At 43.2% G+C, this 27,966-nt stretch overlaps 1 long non-coding RNA gene across 4 annotated transcripts in view; it reads right to left on the bottom strand.

Annotated features, from left to right (window-relative positions):
• Positions 1 to 347: 347 nt before the first annotated feature.
• LOC130143028 (uncharacterized) overlaps positions 348 to 27,966 on the bottom strand; it is a 53,415-nt gene continuing 25,796 nt past the window's right edge. The window contains exons 4-5 of one of the 4 annotated variants that reach the window (XR_008819613.1): positions 11,867 to 12,029; positions 348 to 1,438 (exon numbers count right to left, since the gene is read on the bottom strand). This is a non-coding gene — a long non-coding RNA (uncharacterized LOC130143028). The remainder of the gene's footprint in view (positions 1,439 to 11,866; positions 12,030 to 27,966) is intronic. The other 3 variants (XR_008819612.1, XR_008819614.1, XR_008819611.1) reach the window with 3 other exon arrangements.

Raw genomic sequence — 27,966 nt, 5'->3', positions numbered from 1 at the left:
TTGGAGAGAGAAAGTTATTTTTCTATTATTTATGTATAATCTAAGTTCAGAAGGAATTTAAAATAATGAATGTGGAATAATGATCTGTTTAAAAGCTGACAAAAGAGTTTCTGGAGCAGCTTCAGTCTAATATTACCTTTCTTTTTTCTCTAAGTAGAAAAGAAAAATGATGTAAGCTAATGCTGAAAGGTAGATATTTAGATCAGAAACGTATGATATTTTAATTTATTCTCACACGGCTGCTAGCTGGTATACCCACGTACATTTCAACTTCAGTATTTCAAACCATCAAAAATCTCATTCAACCTACTATAACCCAGCCACATATCTTGGAAATATCAGTAAATATATAACTAGTTAACCAAAAGAAATCAGCAGATTATTGCATGTAAAAAAACCTTTAATCATTTAAAAAGCTAACATAATATGCACACATCCATTTTCAGGGAAATTAGGATGCAGACTTTTAAAAAACTGAACATTTAGAAGTTGTATGAAAATAAAGCAGGCCAATTTCTAAGCTCCTTGCAATGACTCCAGCTGGTCCCTCTCACTCCTTTCTCCAGCACTTTGCCTTTGGGGCTGCATTTCTCTGGTGCTCTATGTTTTAAATGGGTTATATAGTCTTGCAGCACTCCATGTCACTGTGCAAGCTCCAGTGGAGAGCTGGAGCTTGTGAGGTATGCTCCAGGTACCTGGTACAAGGCATCCATCTGTCTGTGCAAAGCATCTGGATGAAGATCGCAGGAAGTACCTGGGTTTTTTTCCTGTTGCTCCCCTGTGGTATGCTAGGGTGGCCCCAGAGATATCCCCAAAGCTGGTGCAGTGGGCTGTTGAGGTGATGGGCCCTGGCTTTGGCTCCAGGGCTGCACTTACACACCATCATAGGCACAACTGTGAGGTCATTGCATGGGGCAGAAGGAGTAGAGGTGGGGGCTCCTGCAGGATATTTGAGGGGAGAAGGATGTTGAATTTGGTGATGTGTCCAGTGGCTGTGGTCACAAGGGTCATGAACCTTAATTTTAAGATGCAATGATTTCTTGGCATGCCACCAAACTGCAGCCTTCAAAACCCGCTGGGTAATATTTTTTTTCAGTGCTGCTCTCAAGACTGTCACTGTTCCATGATGACATCCAGAAGGCATATCCCAAGCCCTCCCTCTCCTGGAGGAACTGTGAGAAAAATGTTTCATTGTGTTTGAGGGCTACTGGCTCATCAGGCAGCTCTGCCGTGTATGCGGTGGAACTCGAGCTGCTGCGGCCAACGCACTTCCTGTGTTTGCAGCTCTGGTCCAATGGGACAGCACAGACATGGACGGGGAAACACGTATTTATATGAACCTTGGCAAGAGTTTCCAATGATGTGTGGAGTTTAAGCTGGTGTAATAACTTCACACTGTTTGGTGAGTTAAGGGATGCTGCTCTTATTCCAAATGTAGCTGGAAAAGAAAAACATTTAGAAAGTAACTCCACTTGGCTAGACAGTGTTAGCTGATGCTCCTCTTGTAAACATGCTCTAGGTCAAAGTTGTTTCCCAAGGAGAAGGCCCTAATGAAAACAGGCAACAAGTTGCTGTAACAGATGGGAGAAAAAGAGGGTCATCATAGTGCTGCAGTTGGCAGTTATCACAGCACACCAGCAAAATGCTCCATCTCTGCCCTGTCCCCGTGATGTTCCCACCCGCTGTCTGCAGAGCACACAAGAAATCAGCAACAAAAAAGCACATGCCTGCAGTCATCAGTGCTCTCATCATCTGGCCATTGGAGGCAGCTGAGGCTGAGACAGGAGAGACATTATAGGATCCTGTCTGCCTAGTGTGTTCATGGTCCACTCCAGCTGGGAATGACTTCCAGATGTTGGCATGCTGCAAATGCACCTCCAGCCCAGAACCCAGCCCCTTATCGATCACACTGGATGACTCTGGCACTGAACAGGAGGAAGAAGTGGCCCATTCAGCCCAGAGGATGTTAGCAGACTTTATCAGGGCAGGGACCAGCTCTCCAGGAAAGGTGGTTGTGGAAAAACCCTATTTCTGTTGCAGGAGAAAGGTTTCTTATAATTAAATAAATTAAACACAAATCCAACCAACCAAACAAACAGAAAAACCACAAAACCACAAATTCCCAGGAGGCTGGAAAAGTATATGTGATCTACCTTGAAGCCCTTACACGAAATCTGTGTTACATAAGTGCCTTTCTGAAAAAAACTGCTGTTAAAGGGTTAACTATTAGAGAAAGGAAATGTTTGGATCTTTTTGTGTTGGCTTGCTTCTGTGTGATGGTCCAGTCGGCAGAGGTATGAACGTCTGCATAGACACTCATTTTAATTTTAAATTACATGATTCAGGTTACCTCAGCTGCGTGTCAAAGACTAGCTGAAGCAATGTTGAAATAATCAGGATCCAGGAAATATTCTTCTAGTGACGATCTCCTTGCACCCCTTCAGTTTTTTTAGCACATCCACACAACTGGATCTACTTATCTCCTAGTTTTCCTCTTGCAAAACCAGAAATTTTGCTGTTATTTTTTTTTAAACAGCATACAAAATGTTTTCCTTTTTTCCCCCTTGACATATAGCCCTGCCACAATTTCAAGCCTTTTCTGTGCAATGCTACAAGTTATAAGGGGATACAGATTCCCCCTCCAATTCACATCCCCAGTGCTGTTTTGGAGGGATTGAATTATTTTTTCTGGCAAACTATTTTTCATCTTTTACTGTGGTGTTTCTATAATTGTAGGACATGTGCCCATCTGCTGCAGAATGTGTGTCACATTGCAGCCCACACCTGTATGGACTGGCAAGAATTATGCAGATATACACTCACCCAGGTCAAGGTATTTGTGCCAAAGGTATACTTATTTTGAAACTAAGACCAAAGCTTAAAGGTATTTAGCAACCTGAAGTTGTAAATTGGACATCCTTCTGGATTTTTCAAAAGCGCACAGGCATAAATCTCCCACTAGATACTTATCTGCATCATTAAGCCCCTAAATTACATTATAAACTTGTTGCTTAGGCTTTTTTTTTCTCCTTAGCAAATTACTTTACAAACCAGTCCTGCCTTTCCCTGAATGTATTACTTGCAAGTATGCACCAAATGCTTTGGCAGAATTATGTTCATGCTTCAAGCTATTTGGAAAATGTTAATTTAATCTGCTCCCTTTTTGTTATTCAAGTGAGCAGCCCATCACCTAAATCACATGTTATCATTTCTGCCTTCTGACTGGCTGCCTAGATGTTTTTACCAGGAGAATTATCAGCATCAAAGGCAATAAGCAGTGAAGCCGAGGTGATTTGCTGCTCATAGGAATTGGAGGATAATAGTTATTCCTGTTAAAATTCACTAAACTTGTAGTTGATCTCAGCATATCTCTGGCTTCCATGTCTTTGCATCTTATTAGATGACCCCTGTGACCACAAATCACAGCTACTGCACGCTTACTCACAGGAGTGCTTGCCAGACACTTTTCTTTTAATGTTGATTGCTTCACCTGACTGATGATCCAATAAAGTCTGCATTAATAAAACTGGACACTTAAAATTAGTGCCTTATCCTATGCTTTGGAATTAAAAGAAATATTTAGATGCCTATGTATATACTTATGGGCTTAATGACAGAATTATGAGCCTACTGGTAATTCGGTGTTGAAGACTACTGTGTGTTGCCTGGACATATATGTCAATTAATTCATTTTTATTACCAGATTTAGTTCTAAACTGTGGTCATTTCTTAGCTTTTGAAATTGACCGAGATAATAAAAATGAACTAGCATCCAGGTAACAGGCCCAAAGCAGTGTTGACATTTTGTGGTAAGAAAGGTAAATATTTACTTCATGAAAGACCTGCCAAGCTCACAATTTTTGTGAAAACATGAGATTTTAGTAAAGTAAGCAACAAGCTTGCTTTCACAAAAATAGCATTCTGGTAACACTTGGTTTTCCTGTGTGCTTTTCAGAAGAATTGCAGCATTCTATTTTATGGAGAAAAAGAGCACTTTTGAAGAAGTGCTTGGAATGATTTGTGTCTTTTGACCAGATTGGAAGATGAGCATATATATTTTCATCTGTTCTGTGGTTTTTCCAAAGACTACATCTATTTTTCAAATGTTCCACGCTTGGTGCATCATTAAGATAACGAGTGTTCAGCTTCCCCAGCGTCACTCGCTGTCTCCTCTGGCACAGTATGTCCCTGCAAAAGCATCTGCAGCCTTGTTCCTCTGGATAAGGAGGCTAGGCCAAGAAGAGAGTTGCTCTTCCTTCTACATTTTTGCACTGTAAACACATGTTGCATCCTTCTGCTTTGTTTACTTTTTACAGACATCTGTGCGGGGCATTTTAGTTTTATTATTTTTACCTGCCAGATGCAGAATGACCAAGCTCCCTTATACCAGGGCATTGCTATGTTTGAGCAGATGGGCTTAAGAAAGTGAAGAATATATGGATTTCTCTTTTCTTATCCATTTGCAACTGTTTGAGTGAACACGTCATCTTCTTTCTGACAGAACGCTACTTACAGAGAAAGTCAAGGGCAGCCATACAGAGGTAAAATAGTCATTAAGGCAAACCAGGGGAGCAGAGAGGAATTTTGCTTGTGTGTATTCCTCTTTTGCTGACTCAAATGTTTTTTTAGTCCTTTAAAATCACCAGGCAGACCAGCTTTGCAGATTGGTCCATTCAGAGCCTCCCTGTAAATCAGGTCCTTCCTGACCACAGTGTATAATTCAATGGCCAAAGGTTTGGCAAGTGCAGATGCAGTCCATTTGCAATGGGTCTGTGGTCCTCATCAAATCAATCACCACCACTGCTGTCAATGTGAAGATACTCTCACTTAAGAGTGTCTGATGGGCACAGAGTTCAGGCTGTGTTTTTAACCCAACCAAGACTGGTCAGGCTGAAAGTGGAGAGAGACATGGAGCAACATGGCTCTCCACTGGTGCAGCGACTTCTGCTGCGGTTTGGGGATTTGAAGAGGGCTTTGATGTCTCAACTTCCCTGCCCCACATTACAGACTCTAACATTACCACTAGGTATGGCTAGGAAGCATTTTGATGATGCAGTGCATCTGTGATGAGAGCAGAAAAGGAAAAAGAAACTCTGCAGTTGTATGCCTCTGCAAAACACAGTATCTCCCAGTACCAGTGCAGACCTCTACTTTCTTCATTATTCCTCACCAGGAATAAGACCCTTCTGTCCCTGTAAAGTGATGTTTTTGCCAGAGTGGTCAGGCACATGAACAAGCTACATTTGGGCAAACAGAAGTGCAAATTTTATACAGCACCAGCTGCTTCAAGGTACCTTGGTAAAGGCCTACTAGCTTGCTAGCCTCATGGTAACTGTGAGGTACATGTTCGCTTCTTGCCTGAGGAGTAAAACACCCAAATCACAGAGGAGTAAAACAGGCAGCAGGTAGCAGGGCACACAGTGGGGCAGCTGTGTCCACGAGCCTGCAGACTGAGTGCAGAGTACTCTAAAAACTTGGCTGTATTTATCTGCTAACATTAGATCCCTTTGATGTGGCTGTGTACTGCATTGTAAAACACAATGTTGTAGAAAAATAGGCCACTAGCAGTGCATATAGAAAAGGTTTGGTTTGGTTTCCCTGGCTTTTCTTTACCTACCTCGGTTCAAATAAGATGATCTCTACAGCTATTGGCTTTATTCCATACCATAGTACTGAGCTGCTCTCTAGAGATATTTGTTTCCAAACCTCAAGTTATTTCCTTTAAATTCAACCTAAACTAAGGAGGCAGAAGAGGGAAAAGCGACTGGTGGTCTCTTAGCAAAAAAACTGTCCATGTTCCAAATTTCCCAAGAGGTTGTTTTTTTAATTAAAAGGCAGAAGTTCTGGGGAAAAGAGCAGAGCTGCATGACAAAAGTCCTTCCCCAAGCCAGTACCTCATTTCTTTTGCCTCTTTATGCCTCTTCAATTCTAGAAAAGCCTCTGTTGCATGCTAACTGTCCCAGCTGTAACATCTGCACGGTGGGTTTATTTTTTTCCCTCTAAGGCCTGGCTTTTGGAGAGTGACCAGGCCAGCTGAAAAGGACAGACAACTCAGGAATACAATTTCAGAGAAATCTTGGCAAAAGGTGAGCGCAGTCCTGCCAGGTTCCTCACAAGCTGGATGCTGGCAGCAGATGCAGAGGCAGCCTGGAAAGCCAGCCAGCCCTCTCCCTTCAGCCCCCCACAAAGACACCCCTGGGCTCCTCCCAGGCTTTCTGCCCACAGGCTGAACCCCACGTTGTGTCCCGAGAGCGGTCACTGAAAGCTGCCCACTGTCCCTGCCAAAGCACCAAGCAGTGTGAACAAGAAGGCAAGTGGAGGTGGATAGCCCTGGCCTGCCATCACAACATCAGGCAGGTCTCTGACATCCCCTCTGGGAGAGAAGGAAGGAAGGAATAGCCTTGCTCCCTGTGCTGGTCATGCGCTGCTAAGAGGATAACTTCAATGCTTTTACTCAGTTGCCCGCTGAAGACCTTCCCTCCTGCTTCTCACCAGCTTGTTTTGCCACCTGTGTAATGAACACAGGCCTCAGGAGAAAGATAACTTGCAATGTACATCTACTTAAACTGCTACTGTAATCTACAGAGGTCCTCTGGTTTCATCTCTCTCTCTCTCCATATCTTGGCAATATGTGACTACATATTGTGACAAAAATAGTGAATACAACCTTTTTTTTCTCCCTGCTTTAATTTCACCCCATAGTACAAACGTTTACCATGTAAATGTATTCAAACCACAGTTTCCACTGCCCAGTGCACACTGTGAAAACTTCTCCCTCCCCAGCATGTTTTAAGGTCACTTCCATCAGTTCAAACACTGATTATTCATTATATCAAGTATCCAAGCTGCTAGCTGATGACAGCCAGGAAACCATAAGCTGCCTTGAGGCTTGTCTTCCTATCAGCTCCTGCAGCTGGGCGATGTGGGGATTTTTTCTGCCATTGAAACTATTAGGTTGCTGCAGTTTGTTTGGTTTCAGCTTTCCATAATTGCTGCCATTTCCATGGCTGATTTGGGCTATGTTTGAAGTTAACGTACAATACAAAGCATGCTGCATGTGTAGCTGCTCTCCATGTGTCAAGAAATTAGAGAGGGAGAGTGTGTATATGTGCATGTGTGCATATATATAAACATCTGCCATGTATCTGTCTTCTGCTTACTCATGTCTTTAGAGGGGCTTACTCTAGCAAAGGCAACCGAGTGTCTTAATTGCTCTTGCAGTGATAATCATTCAGGTTCCTGCTACTGGGGATATTAATTTTGGTTGGGTGGGAACAGACACCGCAAGCAGGGGAGAAGTGGGATTACTGGCAGAGGGTATTTAATGTATATATAGTTACAGGCCACAAATCTCAAAAGGTGTTGAATATGGAGGTGTATGCGGATGTGAAACCATCAGGGTGACATTTGTTCATGGTCCTGGGGTTCTCAACCCACTGTAATTCAGTGCAGTCCCAGAGCTGCTTTTACCCCAGGCACCGAGGCCACCAGGTATTTATGGCCTATAGACCTGGAGGGAACCCTGGCCCAGGAAAGGAAAGGCAACAGTTGGCAATGGGAGACAGGGTGGTCCTTCATTGGAGCTGCTGGCATGGGATCTCAGGACAATAGGATAAAATCCCTTTCTTGGGTGACCCTCGCTGTATCTCAGGTCCCCATTTGTAACTGGAGGGTGACAAAGTTGCTGCCCACCACATTCTGCCATATTTGTGAGCAAGCTCTTTCAGGGAAGGATCCCCTTCTAGCGTACATCGATGCACTACTCAGCGTGATGGTAAAAAGGCACTGGTCCCGCTGTGTTACACAGGCACCTGAAGAGTATCTGATGAAAAGAACAGTGAAACATACTGCAATATGTTTTCATTAACAGAAACAGGACAAATAAAAGTAAGGTGGATTAGGTTTCCTTTTTTTACATTAATAAAAATATTTAGACTTTCTATGAGTCTTGCCTTCCCTATGCTGACCTACACTGACAAACAGTTTGTCCCTTTGAATCTCCAGGAGGTGCTCATATGATGTAAAGAGGATGGAGGAAGCTATGAGGGTTTTTTGAAACCATATGAGGACCCAAGAGGAAGGAAAGAGTGTTCATGGGTGGGAGGACACTTCTTTTCACTGAATCTCATTCTTTTTGTTTAGCTGTCCCCAGCTTGCAGCACAGGTGGGAGGCACAGTAGCATATCATCCCGCAAAAATAAATACAACTTGATAGCAGATGGGAGAGAGAAGGGTTGAAACGTGATATGTTGGACTAATTGTAGTTGGTGGACTGGAGATGGTTTCTCATGTGTGTCTGAAACCCTTGCACATGATAGTAATGGGATGCAGGCTGCCATGTTTTGCTTCACACCCTGGTTTTCCTTGATGTGAAGAATCAGTTATTTCATGGCAAGTAGAGATCATTTGCAAAGATAGATACTGTACTGAAAACAGGGTTCCTACTGTCCCAGAGTCACTGGTGGATGTGCTGAGTGTGAATCCTTGTGCCTGGCACCACCAGCCTCATGGACTGCATCAGGGCAGGGCTTCTGGGAATGAACACGGCAAGCAGTAGACCTGCTTAAGCTGACAACAGCGGTATAGATGTCTCCTCTGTGAGTGTAAAATCACTCAGACTTAGAGTATGAGGACCCAAGGACACATCTCCTGCAAGTGTGCTGAACTAGCCCAACCACCTCCCTCCAACCCTGGCCAAGAGCAGCTGCCAGCAGAGCAGTGAAGGAACAGGACATAAGTACAAGAAAGAAGTGGTTATATCTTTGAGGTCTAGTCCTGGGCTCCTGAGTGACCATAGCCACAGAGCTGTGCCTTGCTGTAGTTAAGGCAGCAGGAGGCTGAACCCCAGCTCTGCCCTGGAGATAAGCTGTTCTGCCTCCCTTCATCCTTTATTTGATAATTGGGACAACTGGGCCTTGGTACCTTGGTTAAGTGTGTGCTTTGAGATCCATAGGTTAAATGCCATGGAGGGGCTGAACATCAGTGTATATCACAGTGCACCATAGTACAAAGCTGTGAAAACTCAGGGCCTGGTTTCAGACCAGTTCAGGTCTCCCAGGTGGATCCGCATGCTGAGTCACCTACCATCACTTGTGTGCAAGCCTGTGCCCCTGCTCCCACAGAGGCCGATCAATGCCTCCCATCCCCTTTCTCACCATCACCCCCTGGCCCTGTCCACTCCCCATCTCCTCCCTGCTTGCTGATGCCTGCCTCACCCCAGCTGCCCTGCCTCCCTCCTACACCAGTCACTGCTGTCCCTTGCAGCCTGTCCAGCAGTACCAGCCTGAGACACGAGATGCACTGATTACAGCCTGCAGGCTAAGCAGCAGGTGATGTAATCATGGGAGTTTATTCTCTTTCCCACCTGTCCTCTTTCTTACTCACTGTTTATCAGGATTTTCTGGGTTGGAGAAGCTCTGCTGTTGGAGAGTTTTCTTTATTACAGCAAGAGCCCAAACCCCTCTTGGATGGGGATGGGACCAGCACTCTCCTGCCTGTCTTCCCCACTCCCTGGTCTCTGTTGACACAGCAGGGACAGGCATCACCTGCCTGCTCGAAAAACGCTGTGGGAGCCAAATGCAGGTGAGAGCTACAGCTCTGCAAAATATAATGTTGGCTGTCTAACATGAACTCACCTTGTCAGCATCACCTTTAACAGGCCCTCTTTTTCCCCCATTTCAGTATCTTGTGATATACCACAAATCCTCCCTACCACCACAACTGCGGGAGGCAGGCAGGAGTGTGATCTATGACTAAGGTTGTAGTTTTAAAGAAAACTAATAACACGCTCTATGCAGGGAAAGGATTCAGTCGCTTTACCGTGAGCAGCTTTTGCTGAGTGGAATGAAACAGTAGGTTGCAAGGGTTTTGCTTTTTCAGACTGACATTCAGACCATTTTTTCATTTTTGACCCATTAGTCCTCTGTCCAGGCTAATACATTTTTGGAAATGCTATAGAAGGGCTGTAGACACTGTATTTGCTGACACTGACCATAATCAGAAGAATTTTGCAGGAATGACTGTTGGCAGCTGCAGTGCTGACCGTGGAAAAGCCCTGTGAATGAAAAGAAGTTGCAGTAACAAAAGCCAAATTAAAACAATGGTGAACACCATACACACACATTTGCAATCATTTTGCCATTCATGCAAGCCTCTGCTTCGTGCAGCCCTCCTTCCCTACCACGTCCTTGCAGAGGTCCCTCTGAGCCCCCGTGCTCAGGGCTGAAACCTCAGCTAGGCACAGGGTACACCAGCCAGACCCAAAATCATATTAAAGGAAGTGGAGGGCAGCTGCCAGCCTCCCATGCAGATATCCTCTAACAAGTCAAATAGCACTCCCCAACATCATCTGAGGTTTCTCTGATTTTTTGCTGTTGCTGTTGTTGTTGACTGTATGCTCATCCCTGCCTTGGAGTGGAGCGTGTGGCTCTCACTCCACCAACAGTATAGCAGATGGTTCATGACAGCCATGGCTGAGCCAAGCTGAGCACAGCAGCTAGGTCTACAAAAGCATAGTTATTTTGATTTCCTGCAGGGGCAAAAGAATAGATTTTTTCAGTGTTAGAGAAGGAAGAGAACTTTTCTGCAGCAGGAAGTGGTTGCAAAAGTAAATTAAGATTAAGGAGATTAAACTGGAGGGGACTTGTCCAAGCCATGAAAAGGTGAAATACTTAAGAATGCCCCTGCAACATTTTGTTGCAGAGAGAGCAGAGGATAAGGAGGTATACCTCTTCCTACATATGCCCATACATTCACACAGTGTTTTCTTCAATCAGCAGAACCAAGGTAAAATCCACCCAACAAATAATACAGGCAGACCAGCCTGGAGTGGAGAGCTTTAAACGGGAACGACAGGCAAGAGAGGTGATGGTACACAGTCACCAACAGAGAGTTCATATTGGAATTAGAGAGTAAAACAATGCTGGCAATGTTGTGGTGGATGTCTGCTACAGACTGCCTAGTCATGAAGAAGCACGAGACATTTTTTGGTCAACTGGAAGAAGCCTATTGTCTTCAGGCCATTGTCCTTATGGGGAACATAAGCCACCCCAGTAACATTCAGGAGAGTAATGCAATGGGGCACAAGTAATCCAGAAGGTTTCTGGAGTGCATTTAGTGTCGACTTCCTGGCACAGGTGATTGAGGTGCCAATAGACGGAGATGCTCTGCTGAACCTCATGCTCACAGGAAGGGAGAGCTGGCTGGGAATGTGAAGGTTAGCAGCAGCCTTGGCTACAGCAGCTATGAGATGGTCTGGGTGGACTGCAGGATTCTGAGAGGAGGGAGCTTCACAAAAAGCCTGGCTAAGTGATGAGTCAGGGGGATTTAGCACCATATATACACATCTGAGGTGAGGAATTAAAGGAGATGGAGCTCAGCGATATGCAGTGACAGGACAAGAGGTGATGGTTGCCAACTGAAGTGCCGGAAATTACACAAAATTAAAAAATAGCCCCACTTCCTTATCATGAGGGTGTTTAAACACTGGCATAGGTTTCACAGAGGGGTTGTGACATCCCAGTCTTGAAAATACCAAAATTGATCTGGAGGAGGCCCCAAGCAGCCTGCTCTGGCTGACCCTGCATCAGCAGAGGGGGTTGTACAAGACAAACTCTAGAAATGCCTGCCAGCCTCAGCTGCTCTGTGACTCTGCAACACATCTAAGGAAACTTTTTCCATAGTAACACAAGGTCTGACTTCCTGGAAATCAAAAGTTGCCTTAAACGGGTCTGGTATAAATCACTTTAAATATTATTTGTTAAAAGAGCACAGTTGTGCAGTTTTGCAGGATGGCAGGAATGCAATCTGTACTCACTAATAACCTCTAATGAATTCCTCTAAACCAGCATGGAAAATTGCTTCTTACCGAAGACAAAAGCATAAATATCTGAAACACTGATGTTATACTCATGGCAGAGTGGTTAGAAATCACTGATGGAGGGAATCCTCAGTGGCTCCACTCCCAACCTCTCCCATTTGTATCAGGTTGCACGTTCTCCCTTGAGTAAAGTCTACTGGCATAGACTGGGCTGTGGAAAAAAAATATATTTTTAGTATGAACGACTCAACATTAATAGAGCTAAGAGTTTCTCAATTCAGCATGAAAACACATTAGATCAGGAACTGGTGACAAATCCTACTTCTCCAATGTCAGGTGGATTGAGTAATGTCTGGAAAGACTATGATTCTAAAATGAGCGTCTGGACGTGTCAAAACAGTTTAAATATCCTTTCCAGAGTGCGCAAAAATGAAGTTAACTATTTACTTCATTTAAAATATTCTTGATACCCTGATGAATCTATTATTTACCATATTGTAAAGCTTCCCATTTTTTAATATGAATGCTCCTTGTAGCCAAAGTTTGTTTAATACAACAATAACCTGAGGGAGGAGGTATGAAGTAAACACTTTTTTAACCTGCTTTCTTAGTGTGACAGAGATGTTTTTTAAAAAACTGAAGTCAGAATACTTTCTTTCTTGATCTGCATTCGTTATATGCTTACAAAAGCATTACTGAATATTGCATGGGTCAGTAGAGTCTGCAGAAGAAATATGGTTTTATTCCCTGGCAGCACCCATACTTGGATGAAAGTTACCCCACGTTTGATCAAGTGTAGCCTAAGCTGAAATACAGGCAATAAAAATGGGTTAAATTTTAGTTCACACCGGTACAAACAACATGGAGAAACCTAATTACAGGCTTCTAGGAGTGTACCTCATTTCCCAGATTTCAAATGTTCTTGTCTGGACATATCAGACTCTCAGCACCTTCAGAGATCTAATTTTTCTGTCTCCAGAAGCAGTGTTAGCATCTGCATGGATGGCTTCACCATGATTCCAGGAGATGTCTGGTGCAGCCAGTGCCATTGTACCATGTATCTTTCAAATGAACCTTAATATTCACCAGAGTGTTAACAACAAAACTTTGAGAGTTTGACTTCCAGAACATCTGCAGATCCAGTATGAACCGCATGAGTTTTACTGAGCTGTTTGCATAACCAGTGAAAAAGCAGTTTACAATAGTTTACATGATTTCAAGAAACATGGCAGATAAAAAATAGAAGCATCTAAGCTTTTAGTTACTCAGTTCTGTCTTGCTGACTGCTTTTGTTTTGTTACTTTTCCTAATTTCTTTGTTATTCTATTCACTGCAAAGGCAACCTGCCAAAAATAAAAATCCCCAACCTCCTTTCCTCCCACCAAACAACAAAAAACTTTTTCAAAACACAGGAGTAGTAAGCATTATAATTTAACTGTATGTGGCAGTGGCAATTCCTCAAACAGCTGTGTTTTAAACAGCTTGATGCTCTAGGAATAATCTGCCAGTATATCAAGAACACTTTAGCTCATGAAATTTTTCACACGCATCTCATTCTCTCTTCACTCTTCTACATTCTCTCATGTGTATATTTGTGCAAGGCAGGTTAAGAAACTTCTGAGCGTATAAAAAACATATGCACTGATTTTGGCTCCCCCACCTAGACATTTTTTTTCATTCTCAAAAAAATGTGAAAGACCCAATTCTAACATTCCTTTTAATGAAACATCAAAGATTCTGGACTGCAGTAACTCTTCTCCCCTCCAAATTCAATTTATTTTGCATTTTTTACATAAGAAGCAAAGCCAAAACAAAATGTTGTTCTATCATGTTTCAATCAACAGGAAGTTTACTGTATTGTCAGTTTCTCAAAAAGAAAAAAAAATATGCAAGCCAAATTTATAGGATTTTAAGACTGCTATGGAGCCAAGACTCACTTTCACTGATTTAAGCTCTATTCCAGAAGAATACTTAAATATTTCTCTTTGTGCTTTGAATAGTTCAGCCCAGCAGAAATAGGAGCAATTTTCCCTTCCTGGTATTTTTTTCTCTTCTAGTTTAAGGTTCAGAGTTTTCATCTCATAGTGTTGACAAAAAGCAGCGCATTATAAAATGTACACGGAACACTGGCTTATAGGAAGAAACTGGGTAAAGAGCTTCTGTTCTTTATCTTCCCTCACAAGAAGGTTTATATGAAATTGAATGACCAGAATGGTACTGAAAAAAATGTTCATACAAGATGGGAATAATTAATGGGATCTGTTCCCATAGACAGACCCTAAAATACTAAATGTAACAACTTTCAGAAAGGGTTAGATGCTTACATAGACTTTGAAAACATCAAGGGTAAGCATTTTGGAAGAGGTATTAAAACATACTTTCCAGAGCTTAAGCAAAACTGTAACTACCAGTAATCAAGACAATTTCTTGTCTGTGAATTTCTTACATTTTCATCTGAAGCATCTGGCAGTGACAGCTCTCAGATGTGGGATGCTAGACTAGATGGATGACAGACATAATCCAGTATAACAATCTCCACATTCCAGTTTCACTGTATAGGGGCTACTAGGGCTTTTTCTGCTCCATGTAGCATCTAAAATTTTTCCTGACAATCTTCTGCACCACCCTGTCTCACAACAGATCCAACACAAAGCAGATTTTTACAAGAAGAATACTATAAAGCACGAAGGTGCAATACTATGTTGTCAGCTATTATACCCTTTATACCCTTTTCTTTAAAAGAGATTACCATTTACAAAGAGCCAATATGAAAAGCAAGGGTTAATTAATCAAGTTTTATTCACAAATACAATGTTAAAAGAATAGAAAAATGCAATTATTACCTAGAGATCTTACTCCTGGAACCTCTGCCTGCAGCAGAAGTTCCTTCACAAGCAACCTTTTCCTTTCTTTGTTTCTCTCTCTCTCTCTTTTTTGTAATATCAAAGATTTTAGAATCAGCTTTTTAACCCAGTATCAATTTTTAAACTTTAGGGCCCGATTTTCAGCTGATGTGACTTAACACATCTGTGTTTACCTCACTAGAGTCATCACAAACCCAAAGGATCAGCAGGAAACTCCAAAGGTGCCTGGTCCCTGTGCCACCTGAATGGTAAGAATGACTGAAGGACATCATTCCCAACTTCATTGCCCAAGCTCTTTTAAAGGTGAAACACTGCCCCTTGATTTCACCCTTCTACAGCAGCTGTCTTGATTCTTCCATTGCTTCACAGTCCTTCGCATCCCCCTGAGTTACAGGAAAGAGGGATCTGGGACAGAGGATTTATCTGAGGCTGCAATGCTTTTTGACAGCCTTATAAATGTTTCCTTGCCTGTTTTAATGATGCCAGTATTTTCTGATCCCTTAATAGATCTGTGTAAAAAAAAACCCTAAATATTCAATTTTCTGAAGAACATCTGGTATGATCCTAATATGTAAATACACACTTGGTGAGCTTAATTGAAAGCCTTGCCTTCTCCAGTGACACACACTTTCTGTCTGCTGCAAAAGAAAAGGTGGAAGTCTCTCACAATACGGTATTATTCACAGACCTCCAGATCTGGCTTATCCTGTCCTCAGTAATATTACACACATCAGGACGCAGATCAACTATAAAGCATTCCTTAGGACAATTGCTGCAACAGGCAGCTGCTTTTTAAATAGAAAATTAAGATTATTCCAGACTTTCCCTCAGACATACAGTAACTAGTTCCTTAGCACTGCATGGCAGGGAGGCACACGGTTATGTGAGATGCCTGGGAGAGCAAGAGAGCGTGTTACAATGTTGGGAATTTAAAAAATGCCTCAGAGATAAGGCAGAGGCTGCATATGTATAGAAAAAGGCAGTTGTGAAGTAAATGTCACTATTTTTTGCCGGGGGCCAGACAGCTCTTCGCAGTGCTGTGGGGATGGGCTCCACAGTGCGTGAACACTAGGGACTGAAGGGGAACAGGGTGGCATGGGGGCAGCTGTGATTCAGGGACCCCTCTGCCCTTGGGACCTGTTAAGTTGAACATCTGGTGCCTTTTAACACTAGTTTTTTATATAGAGCCAGGAGAGCACTGCCACTTCCCACCCCTTGATTCACCACGGCAAGAGCAACCCCAGAGGGCACCAACTGGTTTCTTTTGGGGAAAGCAGATCAGCAGATGCACGCCAGGAGGTCACCTAATGTACTCCAGCCACTCCTCTACACCTTGCCCAAAGCAAAATCCCACAGACAGAGAGCCAGTGGGCCTCTACACCACCAGTTTCACTATGCTGATGTGCTTTTCCCATGTTGCACTACTTGTGGCTGTTGGAAGCTTGTCACCCTGCAGTCCAGGTAGGTAACGTGAATTTACAGAAGACTTCATTGCACAAAAGGGTAGTCCTCATTCACCATTACCAGCACTGACTGCTACATCTTCAGTAGCATTAGCAACCAGACACAAGTGAGATAAGCAGTGACCTATTTTTGCTACCTATGAAGAGTCTACACCTGCCCAATGACTGACCTCCAAGGGAGGATTGTGCTGCTTCACAGCCTGCAGTGTGGTGCTGTTTAAAATTACATTTTAGCCATCACTTCATAAAAAATACCCTTTGGCTCCTTCAGATAGACAGTGTGATTGAACCAGGTGAATGTGGTGGAGCCTGCTTTGAGCAGAGGCTGCACTGTGTGACAGCCTGTTTTCTCCTTTCCCCTTCTGCAGGACATTGCGAAGAGTAAGTTTTACTTCTGTTTCTTGCTGGTGTTATTTTAGTAGGTCTTGTGCAACAGCGTGATGTTGTCGCTAAGTTTTCCAACATTGCAAGGACATGTTTAAATTTTAAAACCATGTGATCATTTATGAAAACAACAGTTCCTTTTATATTTTGCCATAATATCTTTCACATTTTCTTTTACACATATGTCCCTTCAAAAACAACTCAGTACCAAGCATAAATCAGCTGTCAGTATCCACTTAAAGACATCCTGCTTGAGAATATCAGGATATGCATGGTTCAGTATATTTAGACAAAAAACACGTATATCCTTTACACAAGAATCATTTTTGGCCTCCCTTCCCTTCCCACCCACCCCCCACTTTTCCTCTTCCCTCCCAAAATATGGACCATAGGGCACATATCTTGTTACTCAGTGCTACACAAAGGTAAACTCTGCATTTCCTCTCCAAGCACCTGGAAGCTGGCTACCCCAACTGGGGCTTCAGCTGAAACCAGCTGGGGAAAAGCTGAATGAACCAATTACGACAGGAAATAAAAAAGAGGAAGCCCGCATCTACCAGTATTAATTGTAAGTACATTGTTTTTTAGGAGAGGAAAATGATGAGCTGGACAAAGAGCAGCACGACAGTGTAGGCAGCTGCCAAGGCCCTGGCCGGCAGTCAGCAGAGCCCTGCAATGTGAAAGCAGGGCATGGGGAAGGGTGGACTCTACCTCCAGGTAAGCACAGAGCAGCAACTGATGATGGCACTCTTATTCATTCCTGACTGTTAATACTGCAGCACATCACCACCACTACTATATCCCAACGACTGGCATGCATGCCCCTGGCTTTTATTGGTAAGGTGCCAAAACATGCCCACCCTTCCAAGGGCTCCCCACTGAAGCAGAATCAATGACCAGAAATATCTCTACTGGACATGTATTGCTTTATATCTATCCTTTTCAAACTTGCAGTGAGCCACAGGCATAGAAAGGGGCTCCCATAATTTTTCTTTACTCTGCATTCTGCAGGAAAGAGTGCCGCATGAGCCTGCACCAGTCCCCATCTTGCTGCAGACGGTCACCCAGCTTGCACAGGGCTGCTGCTTGGCACCAAATGAGGGTGGCAGCAGGTGTGTGGGAAATGGAGGAAGCTGGCAGGGAGAAGCTATTCCAATTCCAGCTGACCCAAGGTACAGGGGACAATAATGAAAACTGGCTAGAGACCTGGCCCAAATCACTGTCAGGGACAAATGCAGACCAGATGGTGCAATTTGCTTGGGGACAGTGAGGGTGCTGTCCATGCCCTTTCCTCAGCATCTGAGAAACCGTTCAGCTCAAAACAAGAAGAATTTTACTCTAATATACCTACGTTTCTATGGTTGCATCTTTTTAACTATAAACATTTCATGCTTTAAAGATTTAAGGAATGATCGTGTTACACTGACAGCCTTCTTCTAAGGAAACTCCATAAAATACCAGTATGTTTACTTCTGCCTAGCTGTCCTGTTGCTCCTCTGAAATAGCCAGTAATCTCTACTGAACAGTCATCATCTTCCCTCCCACACGGCCTGACAAAAATGGACTTATCACAAAAATAAATTGTAGATTATTTTTGCAGAAAAAATGTTAATACCCTTGCAATCAGCTCCATTAGGTTTACATACTCCCCTCCCTACGCTTTGCTTTCTCCCTGCCTCCCTCCTGCTCTTCAAGAGAAATTTTTAAAGCAGTAAATGGCAGGATTCCAGGGGTGATGTTATGCCAAAAATCAATTTAAAAAAACAAAAGAGAGAGGCTGCAAGATTTAAAAAAAAAGAGGAGTGGGAAATGTATTTCCTCTGCATCTGGGACCTTAGATCTTGGCAGTATAACTGATGGCATTTTACCTCGAAAATGGCTCTCCCTCCTCTGTCCCTCCTGTTCACCAGACATGGCTGATTGCCCTGAGCTTTTCCCTTTTTCTACTCCAAGATGAGACATAAAACTTCACTTCTGCAACTGGAGCTTGCTGGTTTGTAAGGAAGACATGCAATCCAGTGTAAAATGTGGTTCACACACTACTCCTAGGCTTTACATGCAATTTGCTTACAGTAGTGAGATTGTGGCTGAGAAGTGATGTGGAAAACTAGCTTTTAAACAAGATTTTGAAAAAGAGAATATGGACCTCTTTAGAGGAAGGTTAATTCTGCCACTGCATAGTGCAGTGGATACTTTCAACAAAATTACTTCTTTTTATTTTTACAGCCTTGTCCTCACATCCCTTAAAAACCAGTGTCTTTCACTGTGCTATGAAATGTGCTATGGGACAAATCTGAGAAAGGAAAAAAAAAAAAAAAAAAAAAGGCAGGCGTTAGCCCTAGCCATAGCCTCAGCGGAGCCTGGGAAAGGCCTGGCATGCCAGGCCAGACCCACTCCACTGACCTCATGGGGTGTCCCTAACATCATTAGCAACAGCTCATTAGAAAGATTCTCTGAACCCTTGCTGGCCTTCTCTGGCTTATTTCCAGTTCTGCGGCACCTTTCCCAATATGAAAGAACTAAAACAATTGAGACCCTTCCAGATCTAAGTGAATGGCAAAATTATGCTCTCTGTTTTGTTTTCTCCCTTAGTAACTGCTACTATTTTATATACTTCGTTGACCTCTATTGAGTATTGAGCTGATATTGTCATGCACCTGTTGTATACCCGCAATCTCAGTCCGGAGTTGTTATCACCACCTAAGAAACTGCCATTTAACAGGTTAATTTAAGACTGGTTTTGCCCCTGTTTGTCTCACTTCATTCTTATCTACCTTGAATGTGACCCGGCAGATCATTCTACAACTCTACACAGATGTCTTTCATCTTTGCTGGTTTGAGTAATTCAGTTTCATCAGCAAATTTTCTCATGTCAGTGCTCACTGAACATAAAAGATTGCATGACAGATTGCCGTTTAATCCCCCTGATGATCTCACTCAGCTCCAAGAACTGGTGATTTATTCATATGTTCCAATTCTTACCCTTTATCCATGTAAGAATCTTCTGTCTTGTATTAGGTTCCTCAAAAGTTTTTGGTGGAAAAGTCTGTCAAAAGACTCTGGAAAGCTAACAATAATCAGCCAATGTGATGACTCTTATCCACATATCTCTAAGCCTTTTTTGACAATGCTATCAGGTTTGTACAGCCAAGCTTCCTTTTTCAAAGTCCATGTTGACCCTTCCCATATTGACCTTGTTCTCACCAGCAAAGAGAGGCTAGTGGGGAATACGAAGCTCAAGGGCAGCCTTGGCTGCGGTGACCATGAAATGGTGGAGTTCCAGATCCTTAGGGCAGCAAGGAGGATGCACAGCAAGATCACTAACCTGAACTTCGGGAGAGCTGACTTTGGCCTCTTCAGGGAGCTGCTTGGTAGAGTACCATGGGATGGAGCCCGGGAGGGAAGAGGTGCCCAAGACAGCTGGTTGATATTCAAGGATCACCTCTTCCAAGCACAGCAGTGATGTGTCCCAACAAAGTCAGGCAAAACCACCAGGAGACCTGCATGGTTGAACAAGATGATCCTGGACAAAATAAAACACAAGAAGGAACACTACAGACGGTGAAAGCAAGGACAGGTAGCCTGGGAGGAATACGGATAAACTGTCCAAGCAGCCAGGGATCAGATTAGGAAAGCTGAAGACCTGACAGAATCGAATCTGGTGAGTGACATCAAGGAGAGGAAGAAAAGCTTCTATAGGTATATCAGTGATAAAAGGAAGATTAGGGAAAAAATGGGCCCTCTCCTGAAGGAAACAGGAGACTGGATTACCTGGGACATGGAGAAGGCTGAGGTACTTAATGACTTTTTCATCTTGATCTTCACCAGCAAGTGCTCCAGCCACATGGCCCAAGTCACAGAAGGCAAAGTGAGGGACTGGGAGAAAGAAAGACTGCCCACTGTAGGAGAAGATCAGGTGTGAGACCATCTGAGGAACCTGAAGGTGCACAATTCCATGGGACCTGATCAGATGCATCCACAGATCCTGACAGAACTGGAGGCTAAGCCACTATGTGTCATATCTGAGAAATCATCACAGTCAGGTGAAGTTCCCACAGACTGTAAAAGGGGAAACATACCCCCCCAATTTTAAAAATGGAAATAAGGAAGACTTGGGGAACTACAGGTCAGTCAATCTAACCTCTGTGCCCAGCAAGATCATGGAGCAGATCCTCCTGGAAATTATGCTAAGACACATGGAAAATAAGGAGATGATTAGTGACAAATAAAATGGCTTCACTAAGGGAAAATTGTGCCTAACAAATTCAGTGGCCTTCTATGACAGGGTTACAGCATTAACAGATCAGGGAAAAACAACTGACATCATCTACCTGGGCTTGTGCAAAGCTTTTGACACTGTCCTGCACAACATCCTTGTCTAAACTGGAGAGACATGGATTTGATGGATGGTCCTCTCAGTCACACTCAAAGAGTTGTAGTCAACAGCTCAATGTCCAAGTAGAGACCAGTGATGGCATTCCTTAGGGGTTGGTACTAGGATCAGCACTGTTTAACATCTTTGTCAGTGACATGAACAGGGGGATTGAGTGCACCCTCAGCAAGTTTGCTGATGACACCAAGCTGTGTGGTGCAGTTGACACACTGGAGGAAAGGGATGCCATCCACAGGGTACTTGAGAGGCTTGAGAGGTTGGTCCAAGTAAACCACATGAAGTTCAACATGGTCAAGTGCAAGATCCTGCTCCTGGGTCAGGGCAAACCCAAGCACAAATACAGGCTGGGCAGAGAATGCATTGGGAGCAACCCTAGCAAGAAGGACTTGGGGCTGTTGGTGGACAAAAAGCTCAACACAGCCCAACAATGTGCACTTGCAGCCCAGAAAGCCAACCATATCCTGGGCTGCATCAAAAGAAGCGTAACCAGCAGGTTGAGGGAGGTGATTCTCCCCCTCTACTCTGCTCTTGTGAGATCCCACCTGGAGCACTGCGTTCAGCTCTGGGGCCCCCAACATAAGAAGGACACAGGCCTGTTGGAGTAAGTCCAGAAACGGGCCACAAAGATGAACAGAGGCTGGAGCACCTCTCTTATGAAGACAGGCTGAGAGAGTTGGGGTTGCTCAGCCTGGAGAAGGCTCCAAGGAGACCTCATAGCAGCCTTCCAGTACCTAAAGGGGAACTTTTTACAAGGGTTTATAGTGATAAGACAGGACTAATGACTTTAAACCGACAGAAGCTAGTTTTAAATTAGATATTAGGATGAAATTCTTTATTGTGAGAGTGGTAAGACACTGGAACAGGTTGCCCAGGGAAGCTGTGGATGCCCCATCCCTGGAAGTGTTCAAGGCCAGACTGGATGGGGCTTTGAGCAACCTGATCTCATGAAAGATGACCCTTCCCATGACAGGGAGGTTGGAACTAGATGATCCTTAACATCCCTTCCAACACATACCATTCTATAATTCTGTGAAATTGGTGAATACTCAAGCACCCAGCAGTTTTGTTGAGTGTGCTCCACTGGTAAATTTTTCTACTCTCTCAAAAAACTAAGAAATCAACAGGCCTTTGAACACATATTTAAGTTCAATAAACTAGAGTTTTCCAAATCCAGAGACGGGAACAAGGGCCAAGGCTGGTATCTTCATGGGAAAGTCCTCTTGTTTTAACCTCTTCTGGTACTTCCAAATGAGTCTACGTCCTTCATTCCTCTGCCATGGCACTCCAGCACAGAAAGGAGGGGTTGCTGGCCAAGAGATAGGTCTCAGGCTATTTAAAAGGAAAACTCTACCCAGTAACTTGCAGAATGAACAGCTAAGCATTTACATCACAAGCTCCTCAAGAAATGCATCCTAGAAGCAAACCCAAAACCAAGCTGCCAAATCCTGCATTGGTACTTCCCAGTTAAATCTAAGATGGAGCATCATATTGCAATATTTAAATAGTATTGCAATAGCCTAATCACCAGTGGCATTTGCAAAGGTTGCATCACAATGCACTCAACTTCTTAGCAGTAATTAAATGCAGAACAGGGGACCTGGTTTTCTACTTGATCTTCTTGGAGCACAACCAGATGTCTAGATTGTCCACAGATGGCCAACAAACCTTCTCAGAAGTCAGGAATGCTTCTCCTGTGACCAAGGGCTGCAGATTCACATTCAGGAGTTATTAATATTACTCATTACTTACATTAGAGCTGTCTTTAAGACCCCACCTGGAAATGGTAAATCAGGTCCCCATAATTTTTGCTCATGGTCAAAAACAAAGTAAGAGACAGTCCTTGCCTTGAGCTCAAATACCTACTCACAATGGAGACACATTTACTTCATGTCTAACAGATATTTTACGTATGTGTTTCCATATTTGTTCCTGACTTGCCACAAGCGTCTCTCCCCATGATGATATCTCATGTCTCTGTTTTCCCTCAGGATCTTAACAATGTAAAAACTTTTTAGGTGCATTTGGTTTTCATCCAAAATATTTTCCTTTATTACTTTTTTCCCAACTCTCAGATCCATAATTAAATCCATATTATTAATAAAAGCCACTTGGTCCTTTTTTTCAGCTGAAGCACACAAAACAAGGGTTTAACTCTTCAGTAACACACTTGGTTCGATGATGTATCTGCAATGCATCAGCTTTCCAACTCTTAACAGGACAAAGCTCAAATTTCTGTGCAATAGGTCTTCACATAGCAACAAGCATTTTCTGTCAGTGGAAGAATAGTGCATAAGGAAAACAAATGAAAGCTGAGCCCTGACTCCACTAACTTGAGAATTTCTTCCCTGAATCCACCTACTAATAAAAAAGAACCGAGAGTAGCTGAATGCCTCCGAAGATACAAACTGCTCCAAAGAGTGTTTTCTGACACTGGTTGAGCCACACAATTAAGAGCAAAACTGAGCTTTTCCAAAGGGTGTGCCTGATGTTAAACTTTGAAGGTTTGACATCATTGTATCAAACCAGAGCTTTTAGCACTTTTGAAAACCAGATCCTTTTGTAAATACCAAAATACAATGCAGTAACATAAAATGTAGAAACTTCTCTTCCAAACTGGCTACATAGGATACCCATCTTTCACAAATATTTAAATTCCCTTCCTTTTCTTGAATTCTCTACACCACTCTTCCTTTCACCTCTGTCTCCATCAGGCCCCTTCTTATGGTGGGCTGTGTCCATGAGCCAGGGGGTCCATGCTGCGCCATGCATTGTGAGGTCCCAGCCTTTCCAACCTTCCCACTTGGGAGCCAGGACATCTTGAAAGCCACAAAAGCCCCCGTCTTCCCCTCACTTCCACCATCAACCTCAAAAGTGACATCTTCATAGTTTCTGGGGAAAGCAGCTGTTCCAGGACATCACTCCCAGGAGGCAGGCACTGCCTCGGCCGGCTCTGCCAAGTCCTGACAATCCTGGAGATTAACACTGACACATTGACTACAACTTCATATTTCACGGGGAGCCAATGTAATGAGTAACAAACTGCAGTGACCCTTAGTTGGCAACTGATGTCACCCAGATAGAGGGCTGCTCCACATGAAAGCTTTCTCCATGTGGCAATGCTTCTTTTTAGTCCACCACTACCTGGGAGCACAGAGCTGGTGCACAGCACCAGTCTCTGGGTAAGAAGGAGCACCAGCAACCACAGCAAGAGGAAAGCCTGGAGGAATTTCCTGCTGTTGCTGTTCTGAGTCCCTTAGCAGCAGATTGCAAGAGGTGGCTGTAGCCCAAAGAAAGAAATTGGAGAAAAAAAGTAAATAAGGTCATTGCATCTGGCATGTCTCCACAGTGTTCTCCTTTTTCCATCTACGTTACCTTCCCTTCTCCACGGTTACCCACAGCCAGGTGCTTGTCCCAACTGTGAGAGGAAATGTTAGGAAGTCATGCGTCCTCTATTTTAAGAACATGGTGAGCCACACATGGAAAAGCATTTTCCTAAATGTGATTGTAATGGAGCATGCTGGTTTTTAGCTATTCCTCTGCTTGCATTTGAAGAGCATTTGAGCTATGTTCTCTGCTCCAACTACTGATTACTGAGTATTTTAAGATACAGTGATTACATTACACAGCATTTTCTATACACATGCCCAGGCTTAAAGTGAAAAGTCCCCTGAAAATTATTTCCCCTACCATTCTCTCCTTGAATTCTGCAGATTTTTTTTAAAACAAGTGACAAACCCATTTATCCATGGTCATACAGATATAGTGGGGAGGAAAATTAACCACAGCATAGCTGTTGGGGTTTTTTTTCAAAATTTATTTCAGTGGTATTCACACTATCTGTACGTAAAAAAGAAAGATATAAAATAGACGACTCACAGGATCCCTATTTAAGATCCCTAATAAAACTAAAACCTTTCTAGTATATATCAAACCAGTACTGTAGGACTCCTACACCATTTTTCTTTTATACCACAAACCACGAAACAGTTTTCCCCTGTAGATTCACAAAGGGAGGATGGATAATTAAGTATATAAAAAAAAGTCAAAGGACCTGTGCAAATAGTGATGCCACCCACACCCACAATGCAGAAAGCAATGCTTGTAACCCTGAAAAACAAATACCACACACTTTTGTTTTCAGGGCTGCCCTGTTCTTCTGTAGGTGTGTATTAAGTCCTCAGAAATAAGTAAAAAAACAGAGGGAACCACACCAAGCATCAGCACCTAGAAGAAAAAGAGAGAGCAGACAGACTAACAGTCCAAAAAGCCATAGCAGGTCTGGCTGGCTGTCCCGAGCACAATTAGTCTGAAAGGGAGAAGCAGACCTAAAGAGGACCCAAGATGACACGTTCCATTTTATATGCCTGATTCCCCAGGCATTTCAAAGCAACTCAGATGATGCTACCAGCATGTTTTTAATCCTGTCAGCAATGGTTTTGCCTGCTTACTATTTGCTTTCATAGAAAATGAAGCATGTTATAAATGCTCCCCTCCATGTTTGTTTTCTTTTTAATGCTGTAAGTGCCTCATGCAAATCTGTAGCACAAGCACAAAGTAGCATTAAGGTGTGGTATAACCACCCTAGTACTTTCTGTTTATATAGCTTTTTATTTTCCTGTATTACTGCCAATCAAGCATCAAAGAGACAGATAAAAACCTCTGCTCCTTGAATTCCCAGTGTGTTCCCCCTGCCTCATTACAGACACTGTTGAAGGACATGATAAAGCTTAGCTGACCTGCTTCAATCTTGTCGATCAGCACAGGCACAACTGGAAACAAGTCCTCCTGGAGTAATGTCAGCACTTTCCTTGACAGCAAATGGAAACTAAACAAGGGGAGAAGGCAAAACACCAGAAAGTTCTATTCTGTGTCTGAGAAACCTCTTTGCCTCTCTCTTTCAGCCCCCTTTTCCACATGTGATGCAGTTGTCAACAGTGTGTACCGATGCGTGCTGAAAACTGGACTGCCCATATGCCCACTATGCTGTGTGCTGGTGCCACCATTTACAGGAAGGTTTTTTTATGCACTGGTAGCGGAAACACAAAAAAAATGGTTTGAGAGCTGGGCTAGATATTCAGCTGGCATTAGTGCTTCAGGTCAACGGGAAGGCATTGCAGAGCATCAGCTGAACACAGGCCATGGCAATACTTCAAATGAGGGATGCCAACACCAACGCCTTCTTTCTTTCCTACACATATGCAAACAGGCATTCATGCCTTTACTTTTCACTTGTTTAATACTCTTTCATAAATATTGTCACAGCATGCATTCTACACAGTCCTTCACAGCAAGCAGATCCACAGGGAAGATGATTTTTAGCAGAGGCTTTGGCTCCCTACACGGACTTTTCTAAGGCACAGGAATCCAGGCAGAGGCCCAGAAGCTGGGATCCTGGAGGCACTCGTACGCAGCTGAGCAGTGAGGAGTGAGGTAGGAAGAAAGCAAAGCTAATGGACAGATTTGAAGCTCTGGAGGATCAGTGTCCTCCTCAGGACAGGTTTATCCCTGTAACCCATGAACCCTGGTGCAGGATCCAAGTCATAACATCTCCATTGCATTTGTCCAGATGAGTTTGCAAGGATACCAGGGTGTGAGGAGTAGAAAGGGTCTTTTCTCCAGCACAGCCTTACTCCCCCAGGTTAGCTGGGAACCTCACAGGGACGAGAGCCAGCCCTGTACCAGAGACTGGAAGGGCACACCATCACCCTGTTGCACCCTCCCATGGAATGAGGCAGAAATTTACCTACTGTGAGGTAATTTCCTTTGGCATAAAAACTTCACTTTACTGGTCTTAATGGACACCATTTTGTTCCAGATGAGCCTTCCCCTTTCATGCTCAACTGAATTGATACTAGTATGATCAACTCAAAGTGGTTGCGTATATCTTCTTAAATCTCACCACCATTGTGTAGAACAATTAATTAGGGCAAAGCTGATCTGTTTCCATCTGATACGAACTGATGACAGCAAGTTTTCAGGGTCAGCTTCGAGATTTGCCTGGCACTGTAGAAAGCCCTGGCCAGATTTCCAAACACCGTCATTTGGAGGAACAGAATGCATTTTTCAGCTGGGTGAGGCTGAGGCAAATGCAGACATAAGCAGAAATGATGAAGCTGTCCAGTGGCAACTGTGGCTGTGCTGCTGAATGGTATCTATACTGTGCAACCAGGAAAATACATATAAAACCAGCATGCAAACACACAGAAACCAAATGAAAATGTCAAGGGGGACTATTCAAAGGCTGTCTGCTTTGGGTAGACAACCAGTGTAACAAAAAACTGACTACTGTATTTGTTAAACAAAATGAACCGCAAGTCATAAATGGGGAGAAATCCATAATTTTATTGAATCGCACTCAACAGTGCTCAGAGTGTGTTACCGTAACTCTATTCCTTTTAATTCTGACAGCCATGTTTTATTCATTACAGGCACAGACTGCTGATTGAAATGGAAGACTGTTGTGACAAATTATTTCTGACTTTGGGAGATAAAATGAGCTGCAACTGTTGCACTAAAATCATAGCCACTTGCATGGCAGTTCTGCCACTTCATCTTCTAATTCCAGGGAGAGGGGAGTATTTAAACCAGTGTGTGCATTCTTGTAAACTGCAAAGCCAGTGCAAATTACACAGTGAAGTTTGCAGAGGGGCATAACTTGTTTCACAAATAATTGAACGACATTCAGCTCTCTCTGTGGCTACTAGATCTATTATGAAAGTCCAAAAATAACAGTAATGCTTTTTACCATTAAATTATAAGGCAAGGAAAAGGATTTAGACAACAGTAAGGCTCTTAATTGTATGTTTGTAAACTTATAGGCAAGCTTCTATTCAGCTACAGCTTTAGTTCAAATACCATAGCTCATACAAAGCCCACATTCTCTTTTCTCTTGTCTTTTTCCATTCCTTAGCAAGCAACACACCATCAGATAATGCTGTGCTTGCCAGGAGGGCTGAAACACATGGTAAGGTTTTGAAAAAGCCACCATTCCACACTGAATTTCAACACTTGGATCATTTACTAGGATGATATCAAAGTACCATA

The sequence above is a fragment of the Falco biarmicus genome, chromosome Z, assembly GCF_023638135.1.
Source record: "Falco biarmicus isolate bFalBia1 chromosome Z, bFalBia1.pri, whole genome shotgun sequence".
NCBI classification, from domain to species: domain Eukaryota; kingdom Metazoa; phylum Chordata; class Aves; order Falconiformes; family Falconidae; genus Falco; species Falco biarmicus.
Note: the sequence above shows the minus strand (reverse complement) of the source record. Positions and strands in the feature narration are given on the sequence as shown.